The 18,436-nt window shown below is 40.8% G+C and overlaps 1 protein-coding gene across 2 annotated transcripts in view; it reads right to left on the bottom strand.

Annotated features, from left to right (window-relative positions):
* Nucleotides 1-18,436, bottom strand: part of DIAPH3 (diaphanous related formin 3) — a 556,480-nt gene that overhangs the window by 522,367 nt on the left and 15,677 nt on the right. The window lies entirely within an intron of this gene.

The raw sequence follows: 18,436 nt of genomic DNA, 5'->3' as shown, positions 1-18,436 counted from the left end.
TAATGGAAGCAATTCCAAGCTGCAGTCAAGACTTTTCGTGAGTTTTATCTATCCATGTGAACTAAGAATTGTATCGATCTATGTGAACTAACAGACCAGTGGAGCAAAGGATCTGTCCATTGATGTCATCAGAACATCACAGCTGCCACCAGGTGTCCAGGTAGGTTTGAAGAAATTTGTCACTGTCATCGAAGCCAAATAAACAGAAATATTTTAAGATAATCAGAATTAAATTGTACCAACCAAAAATTAATTTTCCAACTTGTTATGAGGGGTTATATACAAAAGAAAACTCTGCAAGATGAAAGCCTCTGAACATGCTTGATTTGGATACAGGTTTCATAAACTAGATCCTCCAGATAAGCTGGTTTTCAGTTTTTCAGTGTTCACAACAATCACACCAAAACTTTGCCTGACAAGGTAGATTCTAGGCCCTCCACCTCGCCAGATTCCGATTCAGTAGATTCAAGATATCACTTGAGTACCCTCACGTGTAATGCTCCTGCAACATGCCCAGGACCATGTGAAAACTCTGCTCCACCATCTACCATCAGTCATTACACATTCCCCCAGCCTGCACGCAGGTGTGCATTTCTCATCCCATGGCTCCCTTTATAAATCAGGTGTCCCCAAAGTAAGCCACATAATAGATATGGGCAAGAAGTACAAGAGGATTTCAAGGACATGAGAGACAAACTTTACTACTATGAAGGAACAAGACCCAATCAGCACCCTTTAAAAAAAATTTTTTAGGCGCGGAGCCAAGATGGCGGAATAGTGAGGGCGCGCACCGATAGTCCGGGAAAATTTAGTTTAATAAAAGGGGAGCTACGGTAGCCTCAGAAAAAAGAACCAGGAAAATATTGCAGACAAAACTCTTCTGGATCCAGTGGGCGTGAATCGGAGGACCTACTGGGAGAACAAGGTCGCCCACCGCGCGCGAAAGCCGAACCGCAGGACCGAGCCGCGGGACTGAGCCGCGGAAGCCGAGCCGCGGGACTGAGCTGCGCAAGCTGCAGGGTCTGCGCTCAAGTGCTCGAAGGGGAGTGCAACAGCGGGGAGACTTGGGAAGTCCAGGGCTCCGAGTCCACACATCGGCGCTGGAAGGGGAGCAGACCTGCATGGAGAGCGTGGGAGCCCACAGTTCGGGACATCAGCGGCAGACTCAACACACCAGCGCTGGAACGCGAGGTGAGCCGAACCTCAATAACCCGAGACACTGGCAGGCAAGCGGAGAGAGGAGACTAGAGGGAACGACCCCCGGGGCGGGGGGGGACTTCACCAAGCTAACTGGAAGAGAGAGAGAGGGAAAAAAAAAAAGGTGACTGGTATGGACACGGGTTTCTCTCTCTCCGCTCACCTCTCAAGGGCGAGCAAGACAAAGAGCAGGCGCCATCTTGGACATACGTCATAAGCAGAGCGACCTCAGGTCTGCACCGGCCCTGAGCCTAGCAGTAAAACCTGACTCTGGGTGGGGCGAATTAACAGGAGATTAGGACTTAGTAAATTTATGGTGCTACTGAACTGAGACTGTGAAAAAAGAGACGGTGGGGGAGAGAACTCACGGAATTCACGTGAGCACTCTCCAGAGACGCTACAATTCCGTAACTTTGGCAACCCAGTGGGAGACTGAAGGAGAATTTGAGCCCACTCTAAGGGCCGAACAGATTCCCTGTGTGGTCCTTGGGAAAGAGCTTCTGATCTCTGGCTCCTGTGGGTATATCATTTGCCTGCTAACTACCTCCAACTTTGTTCAGCTGTGCAGAATAACTTCCCTGTTGAATCAAAAAAAAAAGAGAGAGAGAGAGAGAGAGAGGTTTACCACGCCTAACCTGGGAGTGTCACCTTTGGCACACCAAACAGAGCTCTCAGGCCACACCCATCTCAAGCCCTAAGGCTCCATCAAAAACAGATAGTCCACTTAATCTAGAGTCGTAGTATAACAAGAAAAAGCACCACAGTGAAGAAACCAAATATCTCCAATATGACAAATAACAAACGCAAAAACCAAGGTAATAAAAACAAGGAAGTCACCATGAAGCCCTCAAATGAAAAAGACACCCCAATTCAAGATTATGAGGATGATGACATAGAAGAAATGCAAGAAGCAGATCTCAAAAAATTGATAAGAACATTAAGAAGTTCTCAAAAACAAATTCTTGAACTACAGAAATCCTTAATGGACAAGATAGAAAATCTCTCTCGTGAAAATGAAATATTAAGGAGGAATCAAAATGAAACGAAACAACTAGTACAACAGGAAACTGGGATAGTGACTGAAGTGAAGAATTCAATAGATCAAATGAAAAACACAATAGAGAGCCTTACAAACAGAATGGGAGAAGCAGAAGAGAGAATATCGGACTTAGAAGACAGAGAACAGGAAAGGATACAGTCAGACCAAAGAAAAGAAGAGGAAATTAGGAATCTAAAACATATTGTCGGGAATCTTCAGGATACTATTAAAAAACCCAACATTCGGGTTCTAGGAGTTCCTGAAGGCATGGAGAGGGAGAAAGGATTAGAAGGCCTTTTTAGTGAGATATTAGCAGAAAATTTCCCAGGTTTGGAGAAGGACAGAGAAATCCTAGTACAGGAAGCTCACAGAACCCCTAATAAACACGACCAAAAGAGACCCTCACCACGGCACATTGTAATTAAACTCTCCACAGTGAAACATAAAGAAAAGATCCTAAAATGTGCAAGAGAGAAACGTCAGATTACTCTCAGAGGATCTCCAATCAGACTCACAGCTGACTTCTCATCAGAAACTCTACAAGCTAGGAGGGAATGGCAAGATATAGCCCAGGTACTAAGAGAGAACAACTGTCAGCCCAGAATATTATATCCTGCGAAGCTATCATTTGTGAATGAAGGTGAAATAAAGACTTTTCATAACAAACAGAAATTGAAAGAATTTGTTGCCACTCGTCCAGCCCTGCAAAAGATGCTTAAAGATGTGTTACACACAGAAACAAAGAAACACGGTCATCAATATGAAAGAAGGTAAAGGAAGGAAACCAAGGAAGGAAAGCTCACAGCAAAAGATCACAGGGAATTCAAAGCATATATTAGAACTTATCTTTGGCAAATGGCAGGGCAAAGTTACCACTTATCATTAGTCACATTGAACGTGAATGGCCTGAACTGTCCAGTTAAAAGACACCGTTTGGCTGATTGGGTTAAAAAACAAAACCCATCTATTTGCTGCTTACAAGAAACACATCTTTCCAACAAAGATCCATACAGACTGAAAGTGAAAGGCTGGAAAAAGATATACCATGCCAACAGAAATGAAAAAAGAGCAGGCGTAGCCATCTTAATATCAGACACCATAAACTTTACCACAAAAACCATTAAGAGAGACAAAGAAGGACACTACATAATGATTAAGGGATCAATTCAACAGGAAGATATAACAATTATCAATGTATATGCACCTAACTACAGGGCACCGGTTTATCTAAAAGATTTGTTAACGGACTTAAAGGGAGACTTAGACCCCAATACAATAGTACTGGGGGACTTCAATACTCCACTCTCAGAAATAGACAGATCAATAGGACAGAAGATCAACAAGGATACAGTAGATTTAAACGACACTATAGCCCAAATGGATCTAACAGATATATACAGAACTTTCAATCCTACAGCTAAAGATTATACATTCTTCTCAGCAGTACATGGAACCTTCTCTAGGATTGACCACATACTAGGCCATAAAGCAAGTCTCAGCAAATTCAAAAGAATTAGAATCATACCATGCAGCTTCTCAGACCATAAAGGAATGAAGTTGGAAATGAACAACTCAGGAATCCCTAGAGCATACGCAAACACATGGAGATTGAACAACATGCTCCTGAATGAACAATGGGTCATAGAAGAAATCAAAAGAGAAATCAAAAACTTTCTGGAAGTAAATGAGGATAACAGCACAACATACCAAAACTTATGGGACGCAGCAAAAGCAGTGTTAAGAGGAAAGTTTATATCAATAGGTGCCTACATCAAGAAATTGGAAAGGCACCAAATAGATGAGCTTTCTATTCACCTCAAGGATCTAGAAAACCTACAGCAAACCAGACCCAAATCTAGTAGGAGAAGAGAAATAATTAAAATCAGAGAAGAAATCAACAGGATTGAATCAAGAAAAACATTACAAAAAATCAGCCAAACGAGGAGCTGGTTTTTTGAAAAAATAAACAAAATTGACACCCCATTGGCCCAACTAACTAAAAAAAGAAGAGAAAAGACCCAAATCAATAAAATCAGAGATGAAAAAGGAAATGTAACAACAGACACCACAGAAATAAAAAGAATCATCAGAAATTACTACAAGGACTTGTATGCCAGCAAACAGGGAAACCTATCAGAAATGGATAGATTCCTGGACACATGCAACCTACCTAAATTGAACCAGGAAGACATCGAAAACCTAAACAGACCCATAACTGAGACAGAAATTGAAACAGTAATAAAGGCCCTCCCAACAAAGAAAAGCCCAGGACCAGATGGATTCACTGCTGAATTCTACCAGACATTTAAAGAAGAACTAACTCCAATTCTTCTCAAACTATTCAGAACAATTGAAGAAGAGGGAATCCTCCCAAATTCTTTCTATGAAGCCAGCATCACCTTAATTCCTAAGCCTGAGAAAGATGCAGCACTGAAAGAGAATTATAGACCAATATCCCTGATGAACATAGATGCAAAAATCCTCAATAAAATTCTCGCCAATAGAATGCAACAACACATCAGAAAGATCATCCACCCAGACCAAGTGGGATTTATCCCTGGTATGCAGGGATGGTTTAATGTGCGCAAGACAATCAATGTGATACACCACATTAACAGACTGCAGAAGAAAAACCATATGATTCTCTCAATAGATGCCGAGAAAGCATTTGATAAAATACAACACCCGTTCATGATGAAAACTCTAAGCAAACTGGGTTTGGAAGGAACATTCCTCAATACAATCAAAGCAATCTATGAAAAACCCACAGCCAACATCCTATTGAATGGGGAAAAGTTGGAAGCATTTCCACTGAGATCTGGGACCAGACAGGGATGTCCACTCTCACCACTGCTATTCAATATAGTTCTGGAGGTTCTAGCCAGAGCTATTAGGCAAGAAAAAGTAATTAAAGGGATACAAATTGGGAAGGAGGAACTCAAACTATCCCTCTTTGCAGATGACATGATTCTTTATTTAGGGGACCCAAAGAACTCTACCAAGAGACTATTGGAACTCATAGAAGAGTTTGGCAAAGTAGCAGGGTATAAAATCAATGCACAAAAATCAACAGCCTTTGTATACACAGACAATGCCATGGCTGAGGAAGAAATTCTAAGATCAATCCCATTCACAATAGCTACAAAAACAATCAAATACCTTGGAATAAACTTAACCAAGGACGTTAAAGATCTCTACGATGAAAATTACAAAACCTTAAAGAAAGAAATAGAAGAGGATACCAAGAAATGGAAAAATCTTCCATGCTCATGGATTGGAAGAATCAATATCATCAAAATGTCCATTCTCCCAAAAGCAATTTATAGATTCAATGCAATACCAATCAAGATACCGAAGACCTTCTTCTCAGATCTGGAAAAATTGGTGCTGAAATTTATATGGAGGCACAAGAGACCTCGAATAGCTAAAGCAATCTTGTACAACAAAAACAAAGCCGGAGGCATCACAATACCAGATTTCAGGACATACTACAGGGCAGTTGTAATCAAAACAGCATGGTACTGGTACAGAAACAGAAGGATAGACCAATGGAACAGAATTGAAATACCAGAAATCAACCCAAACATCTACAGCCAACTTATATTTGATCAAGGATCTAAAACTAATTCCTTGAGCAAGGACAGTCTATTCAATAAATGGTGCTGGGAAAATTGGATTTCCACGTGCAGAATCATGAAGCAAGACCCCTACCTTACACCTTACACAAAAATCCACTCAACATGGATTAAAGACCTAAATCTACGACCTGACACCATCAAGTTACTAGAGAACATTGGAGAAACCCTTCAAGATATTGGCACAGGCAAAGAGTTTCTGGAAAAGACCCGGGAGGCACAGGCAGTCAAAGCCAAAATTAACTATTGGGATTGCATCAAATTGAGAAGTTTCTGTACTGCAAAAGAAACAGTCAGGAGAGTGAAGAGACAACCGACAGAATGGGAAAAAATATTTGCAAACTATGCAACAGATAAAGGGTTAATAACCAGAATCTACAAAGAGATCAAGAAACTCCACAAAAACAAAACCAACAACCCAATTAAGAGATGGGCCAAGGACCTCAATAGACATTTTTCAAAAGAGGAAATCCAAATGGCCAACAGGCACATGAAAAAATGTTCAAGGTCATTAGCAATCAGAGAAATGCAAATCAAAACCACAATGAGGTTCCACCTCACCCCGGTTAGAATGGCTCACATTCAGAAATCTACCAACAACAGATGCTGGCGAGGATGTGGGGAAAAAGGGACACTAACCCACTGTTGGTGGGAATGCAAACTGGTCAAGCCACTATGGAAATCAGTCTGGAGACTCCTCAGAAACCTGAAGATAACCCTACCGTTCGACCCAGCCATCCCACTCCTTGGAATTTACCCAAAGGAATTTAAATTGGCAAATAAAAAAGCGGTCTGCAGCCTAATGTTTATTGCAGCACAATTCACAATAGCTAAGACCTGGAACCAACCTAAATGCCCATCAACGGTAGACTGGATAAAGAAATTATGGGATATGTACTCTTTAGAATACTATACTGCAGTAAGAAACAACGAAATCCAGTCATTTGCAACAAAATGGAGGAATCTGGAACACATCATGCTGAGTGAAATAAGCCAGTCCCAAAGGGACAAATACCATATGTTCTCCCTGATCGGTGACAACTGACTGAACACCAAAAAGGAAACTTGTTGAAGTGAAAGGGACACTATGGGAAACGGTGACTTGATCAGCATAGCCCTGACTGTTAATGAACAACTTAATACATTATCCCTCTTAGTAGTTTTTTTGTCTGTTCTACTTAATATGACTGATTTAATCCTGTAATTAATACACAGTTATTCTTAAGTGTTGAAATTTAACTGAAATGTGATCCCTGTTAAACATAAGAGTAGGAATAAGAGAGGGAAGAGATATATAATTTGGGACATGCTCAAGCTGACTTGCCCCAAATGGTAGAGTTAGAAACATACCAGGGGACTCCAATTTAATCCCATCAAGGTGGCATGTACCAATGCCATCTCACTAGTCCAAGTGATCAATTTCAGTTCGCAATTGATCATAATGAAAGGACTAAGAGTCAAAGGGAGCACATAAGCAAGTCTAGTACCTGCTAACACTAACCGATAGAATAAATAAAGGGGAGAGTGATCCAACATGGGAAGTGAGATACTCAGCAGACTCATAGAATGGCAGATGCCCTAAATAGCACTCTGGCCTCAGAATCAGCCCTAAAGGCATTCAGATCTGGCTGAAAAGCCCATGAGAGTATTTCAGGCATGGAAAGCCAAGACACTCTGGCAAAAGATCTCTGTGAGTGAGATCTCAGTGGAAAGAACAGGTCTTCAAAGAAGGAGGTACCTTTCTCTGAAGGGAGGAGAGAACCTCCACTTTGACTATGACCTTGTCTAAACAAGATAAGAGTCGGAGAACTCAAGGGGCTTCCATAGCCTTGGAAACTCATGACTGGTGCATAGGGAGATTACTGATGCCATAGACAGGAGTGTCAATTGGTAAAGTCAACAACAGGAGTCACTGTGCACTTACTCCTCATGTAGGATCTCTGTCCTTAATGTGCTGTGCATTGAGATTTAATGCTATAACGAGTACTCAAATAATATATTTCACTTTGTGTTTCTATGGGGGTGCAAACTGTTGAAATCTTTACTTAATGCATACTAAACTGATCCTCTGTAAAAAAAAAAAAAAAAAAAAAAAAAAGAAAAGAAAAGAAAAGAAACTATCAACTCCCAACTTGACTCTCACTGGGATTAAACATGACAATAGGTCTGATCTGATTTCATCATCATTAAAAAAAATCATCTATTATTTTTCACTTTATGTTTCTGTGTGGGAGCAAACTGTTGAAATCCTTACTTAATGTATACTAAGCTGATCTTCTGTATATTAAGATAATCGAAAATGAATCTTGATGTGAATGGAAGGGGAGAGGGAGTGGAAAAGGGGAGGGTTGTGGGTGGGAGGGACGGTATGGGGGGGAAGCCATAGTAATCCATTATTCGTACTTTGGAAATGTATATTCATTAAATAAAAGTTAAAAAAATAAAAATAAAAAAAAAAAATTTTTTAATGACTTCTGGTATGAGATGAATTGCCAATTGCATCATCCCTCACATACACAGTGTATCTCTGAGGTACATTATCTCCTTAGTACGTATTTAGTGCCAAAATATCAAAGAGTGTTTATTATATAAAACCACAACATGACACTATTTGTTTGACAAAATGAACAAATACAAGTTACTGACACAGCAGAGTTTCACCTTACCAGGAAAAGGCCAAGATCAGTCTTCTCTTAATCATGATCTGTGGTTGATAAATGTTGTTCAATTTGTTTTAAACTCCTGACTATTCCTTTTCGACAATAACCTGTATGTACTTGAACCTGACAAAATTTGTTCCACATGCCCGTGTTTCTCTTAACATAACACCAATTATAAAGGCTATGAAAAAGTAATATTACTACTAACCGCATAAACACCTGCAGCATCTATGGAAGGGTCATCTCCATGGCAACGACACAACACATGTAGATCTGAAAAATAGTGCTCGTCAAGGACTCTGGATTTAACATCTCAGGAAAGTCCAAAAATAACACTGCAGCTTTCATAGCACAGAGGACAGGAGAAGAGCTGCCTCTTTGATAATGTAAAGAAACTGACTCTATGTGGCCATTTTAGTTTGAGTGGAGAAAAATAAGAGGCAAAGTTAAAGATGGGTGAGAATTAGGAAAAGTTTTCTAACCACTTTCAATCTGTTCTTTTATTCAAACCTATAATCCTGTCTGCCTCAAGAAGACAAACACCCAACCGTTATCCAAGACTTGTGTACTGTCACACATCCAAGATCTGCTTTGAGAAGGAGCCATCATTCAAGAATCCACAAAGTGAGAGAAAAGATTCACGTTTATGAAGATACAAAAAAGATTATCAAGCCTGCAATATACCTATGACCACCTCCCTATAAAAACTAATGATCAATTTACTGTTTGGAAATCTGCCCTAGACTATGCACCACAGCAACTTGGCACTCAAGGAACTCACATTGCATTCTAACTCCTGTGATCGTTCTCCTTCAATGAACTCATTCAATGTTGAAGAAAAATTAAAGGGAACAAACAATGGCTAATTCCAATAACACAGCTTTAAAGCCTTGTATAAGATGTTCTCTTCAGCTTTTCTAGTTCTTTTCATCTATATGAGAACTATTAGATCAAAAACTCTTCAACACTGTAGCCAGGGAAAAAGCAATTCAAATCTTTGAACCCCTTTTAAGCGAGTTTTGTTCTGTTACAGAACCGAGGATCTTTTTCATCTAGAGAAGGCTGAAAAGCATTCAAAATATTTGCTGTACAAAGACAAAACAGGTTCCTGAGCACATAGAATCACCTTGAAGCGGATCCAGAATACTAGGCTACTTCTTACAGTGCCTCCACCTTCTCCACATCTTATCCTATACACAAGTATGTAGACTGGATATTCCTCAGGTTAATACCGCATCAAGTATTCTTTCGCATATACTTGAGAAGCATTTTGTTTACATTCCAGCATCACTACAAAAGAAACAATTTGCTGAAATTTTTTTTAGTGATCAATTCAGTGGAAGAAATTCTACATTCATTCTTTAACCTAGTAATCCTACTTCTGGAATCTATACTTGGGAAATCAGAAATATGAAAGGTTTATATGCAAATAGGTATCACTACAACAATATTTCAAATAGCTTCAATTGTAATCAACCCTCAAGTCTCAAAACATAGGAATGATTAAATAAATCAGTCTTGCCATATGGGCTGCAATGACAAGGCAAATGCTCACAATAAAACATTACATGAGAAAGAAGTGGCATGTAAAACTATATTTGCAATAATTCCAACTTCATTAACGTTCATTTATAGAAAAAATAAGACAGGATCCATTCTTAACTTTATATATCTAGGTTATGTGATCTCAAGCTCTTTTTCATATTTCCAATTGTCAACAGTGGTGTTTTTTATAATGAGAAAGCTTTAAGTTACTAAGGTTAACACTTTTCAAACTGAGAAGAAAATACAAATTCCTTTTACTAATACATAGATTTTTTTATTTGAAAAGAAAATGTTAAAACCTTAAAAACTAGTACTATGAGCAGAGTTAATAGGCTGTCTTTAATGCATAATTCCAAGTATGTCAGAATATATTAAGCACATTATTCATTTGTTTTCTAATTCACATATATGAATTAACCAAACTCAAAAAGCTCCTTGGTTCTGTGAATTATTGATGTTGTCACCTGCTAGAGACTTAATTCCAAGAAAAATATACGAATCACTACATCACAGGCACAAATCCTTCTGACACAAATTCAATTTCTGTGGCAACAATATATTGACTTAGCTTTATTTTTCTATTTTATGACACTTGTTAATGACAAAAATAAAAGAAATTTATCATTTCTTTATTGTAAATGTAAACAGTATCATACTCTCTTGAGAGAGTTAAAGTAAATACCACTCACTTGATAATCCCCTACAAATGAGGACAAACTGCCAAAATAAAAGAAATAAAATACCACTTATATTTTCAAGACCTAGTCTCATAATCCTAAAATTTTTACTACACAACATAATTAGGCTGTCAACATGTGCAAGACACTGCATTAAATATAAAGAAGACCCAGTCTCTGCCCTTATGAGCTTACAAGCAAAGCTTCCAAGAACTTCGCTAGTTATTTGTGGAAAGACAAATAAGCAAATAAACAAAATGCAAAACAGTGAGATAAGCACCTTAACAAGGTATTCAATGATGATTGAAGGAAAAAGCAGTTTCCACATGCTCATTATATATGTTTAAACACATGCTAATTAGCAGGCAAACATTGTAGCATTGATCTAAGACTAAAGTCAAACAGTTTTTGCCATGATTCAAGTAAAACTTGTAATACAGAATTCATTCTTATTACAGAATGGAATTTCTAAAATATTCATCAGTGCAGGCAATACTTAAGCATTACTATGTCTTTGATAAGGGATATGTCCGTGTATATATAAAAGATTATGTCCTAAGAGAACTGACTTTCTATTTGGGAAACAGACAACAAACATGAGTCCATTACAGAGGATATTAGAAAATGATGAATGTTCTGATGAAAATGAAAACCAGGGTAGGCCAAGGGGTTGCCTGGAAGGCTTAAAGAGTTGGCAGGATGCAATGTTAAATATGGGAAGCTGGGAAAGGCATGGGCCTCATTTGAAAGAAGTATTTGAGCAAAGAGTTGCAAGTGGGCTAAGGAGTTGGCTACATGCGTTTATGCATATGGTGGGAGCGAGGGGGGACAGGTATTTCAAAGAGAAAAATGGGCCACAATAGCTGTTTGGAGAAGTATGACCACTACCCAAAGAGCAAAGCAGCCAGTATGGCTCCAGTAATACAAATGAAGTCAGGGAGAAGGCAAGTGAGCCCTTGGCAATTTTAAGGACATGGGCTTTTATTCTTCTAACTGAATAGTCACTATACTTTAAGTATAAAAGCCATGTTTTTAAAAAGATTTATTTGAAAGGCAGAATTACAAAGAGAGAAAAAGAGAAAGAGAATGTTCCAGAACCAAGTGGATCTGAAGCTAAGAGTCTGAAGCCTCCTCCAAGCCTCCCATGTGGGTGCCAGGGCCCAAGGACCTGGGGCATCTTTCGCTGCCTTCCCATGCAGGTTAGCAGGAAGTGGATCAGCCAGGACTCGAACAAGTGCCCACAGGGGATGCCTGCCCCAAAAGCCATTTTTAACAGTCAAGTCAGCATATTATGCAAGTTACATTAAGACACTTGAGAGAAAGGCCTGCACTCGAGTAATCATTTACTTCAAGGCCCTTTAAGTGGCTTGTTGGTCATTTACTAGAGGGTGCCAGAAAAACTCCCAAAAACACTGAAAGCCAGTAACAGCAATTTTTGGACAAACTCAGTTAATTCAGTTAATTTTTTTTAATATATGGTTAGTCCAGGGCATGGAGGGAACAGCCAAACTTTAGGGGGAAAAAAGAGGGGGGGGGACCTTATTTACAATTATTTAGACATAACCCTGAGGGCCCCTTAGAAATTCAGGCTTCAAGAGCATCAAAGCAAGCATTTGGAACAGAAGTTAACACATCACTTAGGATGCCTGTTTTCCGTAGCACGGTGCCTGGTGCCTGCGTTCAGAGTCTAACCTTCGCCCTTGATCCAAGCTTCCTGTTGCTAATGCAGGTACTTGGATTCAGCTCAAATACTTGGATTCCTGCCTCCCACGTGGAAGACCTGGATTGAGTTCCTGGCTCCTGCCTTCAGCCTAGCCTAGACCCAGCTGTTAGGCACATTTGGAGAATGAACCAGAAGAAAAATCTCTCTCCGCCTTTCAAATAGGAAATAAGTTTAAAAAAAAAAAAAAAAGTTTGAGCATTAGTCTCAAGGAATCCTCCAACAGAGGTCACCTGAGCCCAGGCACAGGAACCCCTTTCCTTTACTACAGTTACTAATCCTGAGTCACCTCAGTACCTCCAACTTGCCCTTTCCTTTCAGTACTTTTGCAGGTAATCCCCAGGTTAAGTCAACCTACCATGGTTTAAGCTGTTCTTGTCTAAGTGCTGAGTGAGACACTGCCTTAGTTCTTTCCTGTATGTTCCCAGACTGCTTCTGTCACCACAGACGTCCTCCTAACCGCCTTTCAAATGCTGCCTACCCTCTTCAGACAAACCCTCCCTGTGAGGTGCATGTCCTGCCTTATATCCACAACAGAGCAGCTGTGGGCAGAGGCAACCAGCTCGGGCTCTGCGATCACATTCACCTGGATTAGAATTCAGCTCTAAAACCTGTCGGCTGTGTGACCTTAGACATGCAAACTCTCTGAACCTGTTTGCCATGAGGCTTACAAGCCACAGCCCTCACAGCTTTGTCAGGAGAATAGAGAAGACTATGGACAGTATACAGTGTACTACCCCTGGAGTTAGGGGGCTTCAGTACGAGTTATTTCCTTTCATTGCCAATATGCCACAGCCATCATCTTGGGTCAGGGGATCACTCAATCCAAAGCTACCCTAACAATCTCCTCCCACGGGGGTCCTAAACCATTCCTTAAGCCATTTAAATCCATTTGTAATTAATAATGCCTGCCAGTCTCCCCCACTGCGCATGGATTCCTTAAGTATAGAGATTTTTGTCATGGTCACTTTGCCAGCAGGTCTATTTTGCTGGGTGTCAATAAGTTGGACTGTCCTCTTTTCAGCTACTGCGGCCTCATGTGTTCTATTTCAGTGGGACTCAGATCTGGGGGCTGAGAACACTCAGCAGTGGCAGTTTTCCAATGCCATCCACAAAGCCAGCGTGTTGCCTGGGCCCCAGGAGGCTAAGAGCCAGATGGATGAATGAGATGTGAAGTAAACAGTGTGAGTAGTTATTACACTCATACAAATGTATAGTAAGGATGGAACAACCTTCATTATCTGTGTCCTCCTGTAGCCCTTCTCTTTACAATTCCCTTGATTCACTGATCACTATTGGTCTTGCAGTTTAATGTTTATGTCTTTTGTTGTTGTTGTTAAATGTGTGGAGAAGATGTTTCTCCTCTGAATGCCTAGACCTATCACAGCACAGGAAAGGTTTTGGCCAGGGGTTTGCAATCTGACTGCACATGAGAATAATGTGAAAGTTTGCTTCTTTTCTTCTTCAGATGCCTGGGTAATCTTCCAGACCAACTGAATCCAAATACCCAAAATAGACCCTGCATGGGCAAGGCTAAAGCTCCCTCCAGGTGACTATAATGCACACCAGGATTAAAAACCACCAATTTAAGCAAACTATTTTTAACTCAGTCTCCTAACAGCAAACCTACCACCAAGGGATCACCCAACATGCACACATGTAGATACAGTAGACTCCCATTTTTTTATCTGCCTCATGCACACAAATCCTTCACTGAGAATGCCAATGTCATTGCAGTAAAGCCAGCCCTCCTAGTGAGCCAATCTTGGACACAGCTGAACACAAGGCAGAATATAAACCTAAGCAGAGCCAATCAAATCCTCTCCCAGAAATCTGCAATTGAGATTCAGAGATTAAACGGAGTCTACTTTTGCCTGGATCAAGGACAAGTGTACACAGAGAGAGAGAGAGATATAATTATGAGACCTTGACTGTGTGAAAATAAAAGCAGTGGAAGCCATATTATGCAGTGATATAAGTGATAGAAAGTGAGAAGCACAATTACACTATATGGCCCTTGAGACAGAATAAGAAGGGGCCAACTTTGAGTTCCTGATTCAGTCCGTTGTGAGGGCCAGCTACCCTAATAGTGCTTGACTCCTGGAGCTACCTCTTTATATTTGGACAACTCTCCTTCTCAAACTTGAACTAGATACTGGATGGGGTTCTATTTCTTTAACACAGGTGGACATTGACTGAGTTGGAACCAAAGGTTGCTAAACTGGTCCTTCTGGTATCCATATGATACAACCCAACATATCATTACTACCACCACATACTGAGCACTCACCACAATTACTAATGTACTTAGCAATCCTATAAATTACACATTATTCCTATTTTACACCTCAGGCAATTGAGTGGCTTAGATATGACTTGCCAGACCTGGTGAGTAGCCAGGCTAGGAATGGAACCCGGGTCACTATGACTCAAAAACTCAGGCCCAAAAGTAGGAGTTTAGTGTAACTGTTAAGACAGCTGCATCCCATACCAGAGTACCTGTGATCAGTTCTCAGCTTTGGCACCTGACTCGTTTCCTGCTAATGCAGACCTGGGAGGCTGCAAGTAATGGCTCAAGCAGTTGCGGGAGAACTCAGTTAAGGTCGTGGCTCCCAGCTTGAGCTCAGTCCAGTCCAAGCCACTGTGGGCATTTGGGGAGTGAACCAGCAAAGTGGTTAAGTTTTCTTCTCCCTCTCACATTAATTAACTAATTCCTAACATCAGTATCATTCCTCCTGCCCTTCCCCCAGTCCCTATTGCTACAATGGGATAGCCAGCCACTGTTATCAAAGCTACAAAGGAGACATACAGTGAAAGATAAAGCCGTTTCTGAGTTATAAATAGAGTAACGAAATTTGAAATCTTAGATGAGCATAATTCTAACTAAAGGTTATTAAGTGGTAATAACAACACGATTATCATGTCATACTTTAAAACTTTAGGCAAATGACTAAGGATGGCGGGGTGATCATCATTAATAAAAACATATTTTGATGAGTTATTTCCCCTTTTTTAAAAAAATTGCTCAATCAGGGGCCAGCACTATTATGCTACTACTTGCAGCACCCGCATCTCATATGGGCACCGGTTCAACTCCAGGCTGCTCCACCTCTAATCCAGCTTCCTGCTAATGTGCCTGGGAAAGTAGCGGAGAGTGGCTAAAGAACTTATACCCCTGTCACCCACGTGGGAGACCCAGAGGAAACTCCTGGCTTTGGCCTGTCCCAGCCATGGCTGTTGTGGCTGTTTGGGGAGTGAAACAGTGGATGGGAGAGCTCTCTGTAACTGACTTTCAAATAAGTAAATAAATCTTTCTTAAAACATTGCTCTATCAGGTATACAATGGAAATATAATAAACAATTGGGGGATTTTGTAATTTCTCACAGATTTTTTTTTAAATCTTTAGTACACACCACAAGCCTTACAAACTATGCTGTCCCAATTCAGACCAAAATATAAGCTGTGAAAATGTCCATGTTCCAACATGTCCTTCCAAAAGAACCACTCAAGTCAATCCAGACCTAATTAAAGAAATTTTAATTTTTAGATATTAATAAAATTTGAACATAAAAAACCTAAAATACCATTATTTTCTTGCATAGTTTGATTGGTACCTGTTATTACTATGTTTTAGATTTTTTTTTAACTTAAAATGTGTCAAAAGACAGTGGCTATGTAGCATAGTAGTTAAGTCACCACTTAGGACATCTGTATCCCATATTGGAACACCTGGTTTGAGTCATAGCTACCCTGCCTCCAATCCAGCTTCCTGCATGCACACCATATGAGACAGCAAATGATTGTTCAAGTCCTTAGTTTTGTACCACCCACATCAGAAATTGAATTTTGGGACTCCTGGTTTCTACCTGGCCCACCCCAAAGTGTGGACCTTTGGGGGATGAACCAGGAAATAGAAGAAATCTTTCTCTCTCTCTGCATTTCAAATAAAATGAATATAATTTTTTAAATGAGTCAAAATGATAATTTTATATTTGCAAAATTAACAGCTGAAAAAGAGCACAATTTCACTTCTTATCTACAGTTCCAGGACTGAATAAAATGTGAGTTATATGAGTTATATTTTATTTTTCATTTAGAAATATCAACCAAGCAGGATCTCATTACCGAACACCTAAGCCAGCAAGTCACTATGCTAAACCTTAGATATAAAGACCTATGAGCCGGCGCCACGGCTCACTAGGCTAATCCTTCGCCTTGCGGCACCAGCACACCGGGTTCTAGTCCCGGGCAGGGCGCCGGATTCTGTCCCGGTTGCCCCTCTTCCAGGCCAGCTCTCTGCTGTGGCCAGGGAGTGCAGTGGAGGATGGCCCAGGTGCTTGGGCCCTGCACCCCATGGGAGACCAGGAAAAGCACCTGGCTCCTGGCTCCTGCCATCGGATCAGCGCGGTGCGCCGGCCGCAGCGCGCCAGCCGCGGCAGCCATTGGAGGGTGAACCAACGGCAAAAGGAAGACCTTTCTCTCTGTCTCTCTCTCTCACTGTCCACTCTGCCTGTCAAAAAAAAAAAAAAAAAAAAAAAACCATGAAACAAAGCACCTGCCCTGAATCCAATAGGTTCCAAAAAAATAAATAGCTTAGATCACTTATTTTCCTTCTTTGATAATTCAAAAAATCATATCAGTAACTATCCTGTTAGAACTAAACATAGTGAGATACATGAGCTCCTCACCTTAATGTTTTTCTTTATGTTTGTCATCTGAAGGAATTTAGAAAATTTGGAGATATAAATCCCAGAATGAGATTCAATACAGATCAGTCCAATACAGTACTAAAACTTGCACTGTGTCATATGACAACACAATGAAATTCCAACACACAATATTCTAGGTCACAAGTTTGGTAAGGAACACACTAAAGGCTATAAATCAAATAGCAAACTCAAGTAAATACAGCCTAACTACCATGGGCAATCTTCCAACAACACCAAAGGAGACAACAATAACCCACAAAGGAGACCCTAGCAATGACCCAGGCATATCTGTACAGGACTTTTAAAAGCACAATAGCTTTACATTGAAAGTTGCATCAGGACCGGCGCTGTGACATAGTGGGTAAAGCTGCCGCCTATAGTGCTGGCATCCAATATGGGCACTGATTAAAGTCCTGGCTGTTCCATTTGTGATTTTTTTTTTTTTTTTTTTGACAGGCAGAGTGGACAGTGAGAGAGAGAGAGAGACAGAGAGAAAGGTCTTCCTTTGCCGTTGGTTCACCCTCCAATGGCCACCACGGCCAGTGCGCTGCAGCCGGCGCACCGCGCTGATCCGATGGCAGGAGCCAGGTACTTATCCTGGTCTCCCATGGGGTGCAGGGCCCAAGCACTTGGGCCATCCTCCACTGCACTCCCTGGCCACAGCAGAGAGCTGGCCTGGAAGAGGGGCAACCGGGACAGAATCCGGCGCCCTGCCCGGGACTAGAACCTGGTGTGCCGGCACTGCAAGGCAGAGGATTAGCCTAGTGAGCCGCGGCGCCGGCTCCATTTGTGATCTAGTTCTTTTCTGTGGCCTGGGAAAGCCTAAGTCCTTGGGCCCCTGCACCCGTGTGGGAGACCCAGAGGAAGCTCCTGGCTCCTGGTTTCAGATGGGTGAAGCTCTGGCCGTTGCGGCAAACTGGGGAGTGAACCAGCGGATGGAAGACCTTTCTTTCTCTCTCTCTCTCTCTCTCTCTCTCTGCTTCTCCTTCTCTCTGTGTGTAACTTTGACTTTCAAAAAAAATAAATACATCTTAAAAAAGAAAAGGAAAGAAAATTGCATCATTTAAGCACATTAGCAAAACAAATAAACAAGAGTTATAGCCACAGGCATGGGAAAGCACCCAATAATCTTAAAAACCTCTTGCGAATTACTAAGGACCAAAGATCTTGCAAGGATGTAAAGATAATTTCCTATGTCTGTTCCTGTCATTGCTGATACTGTTTTGTTCATAAACCTATCACATAAGGTTGGT

The sequence above is a fragment of the Oryctolagus cuniculus genome, chromosome 9 (genome assembly GCF_964237555.1).
Source record: "Oryctolagus cuniculus chromosome 9, mOryCun1.1, whole genome shotgun sequence".
Lineage (NCBI taxonomy): Eukaryota > Metazoa > Chordata > Mammalia > Lagomorpha > Leporidae > Oryctolagus > Oryctolagus cuniculus.
Note: the sequence above shows the minus strand (reverse complement) of the source record. Positions and strands in the feature narration are given on the sequence as shown.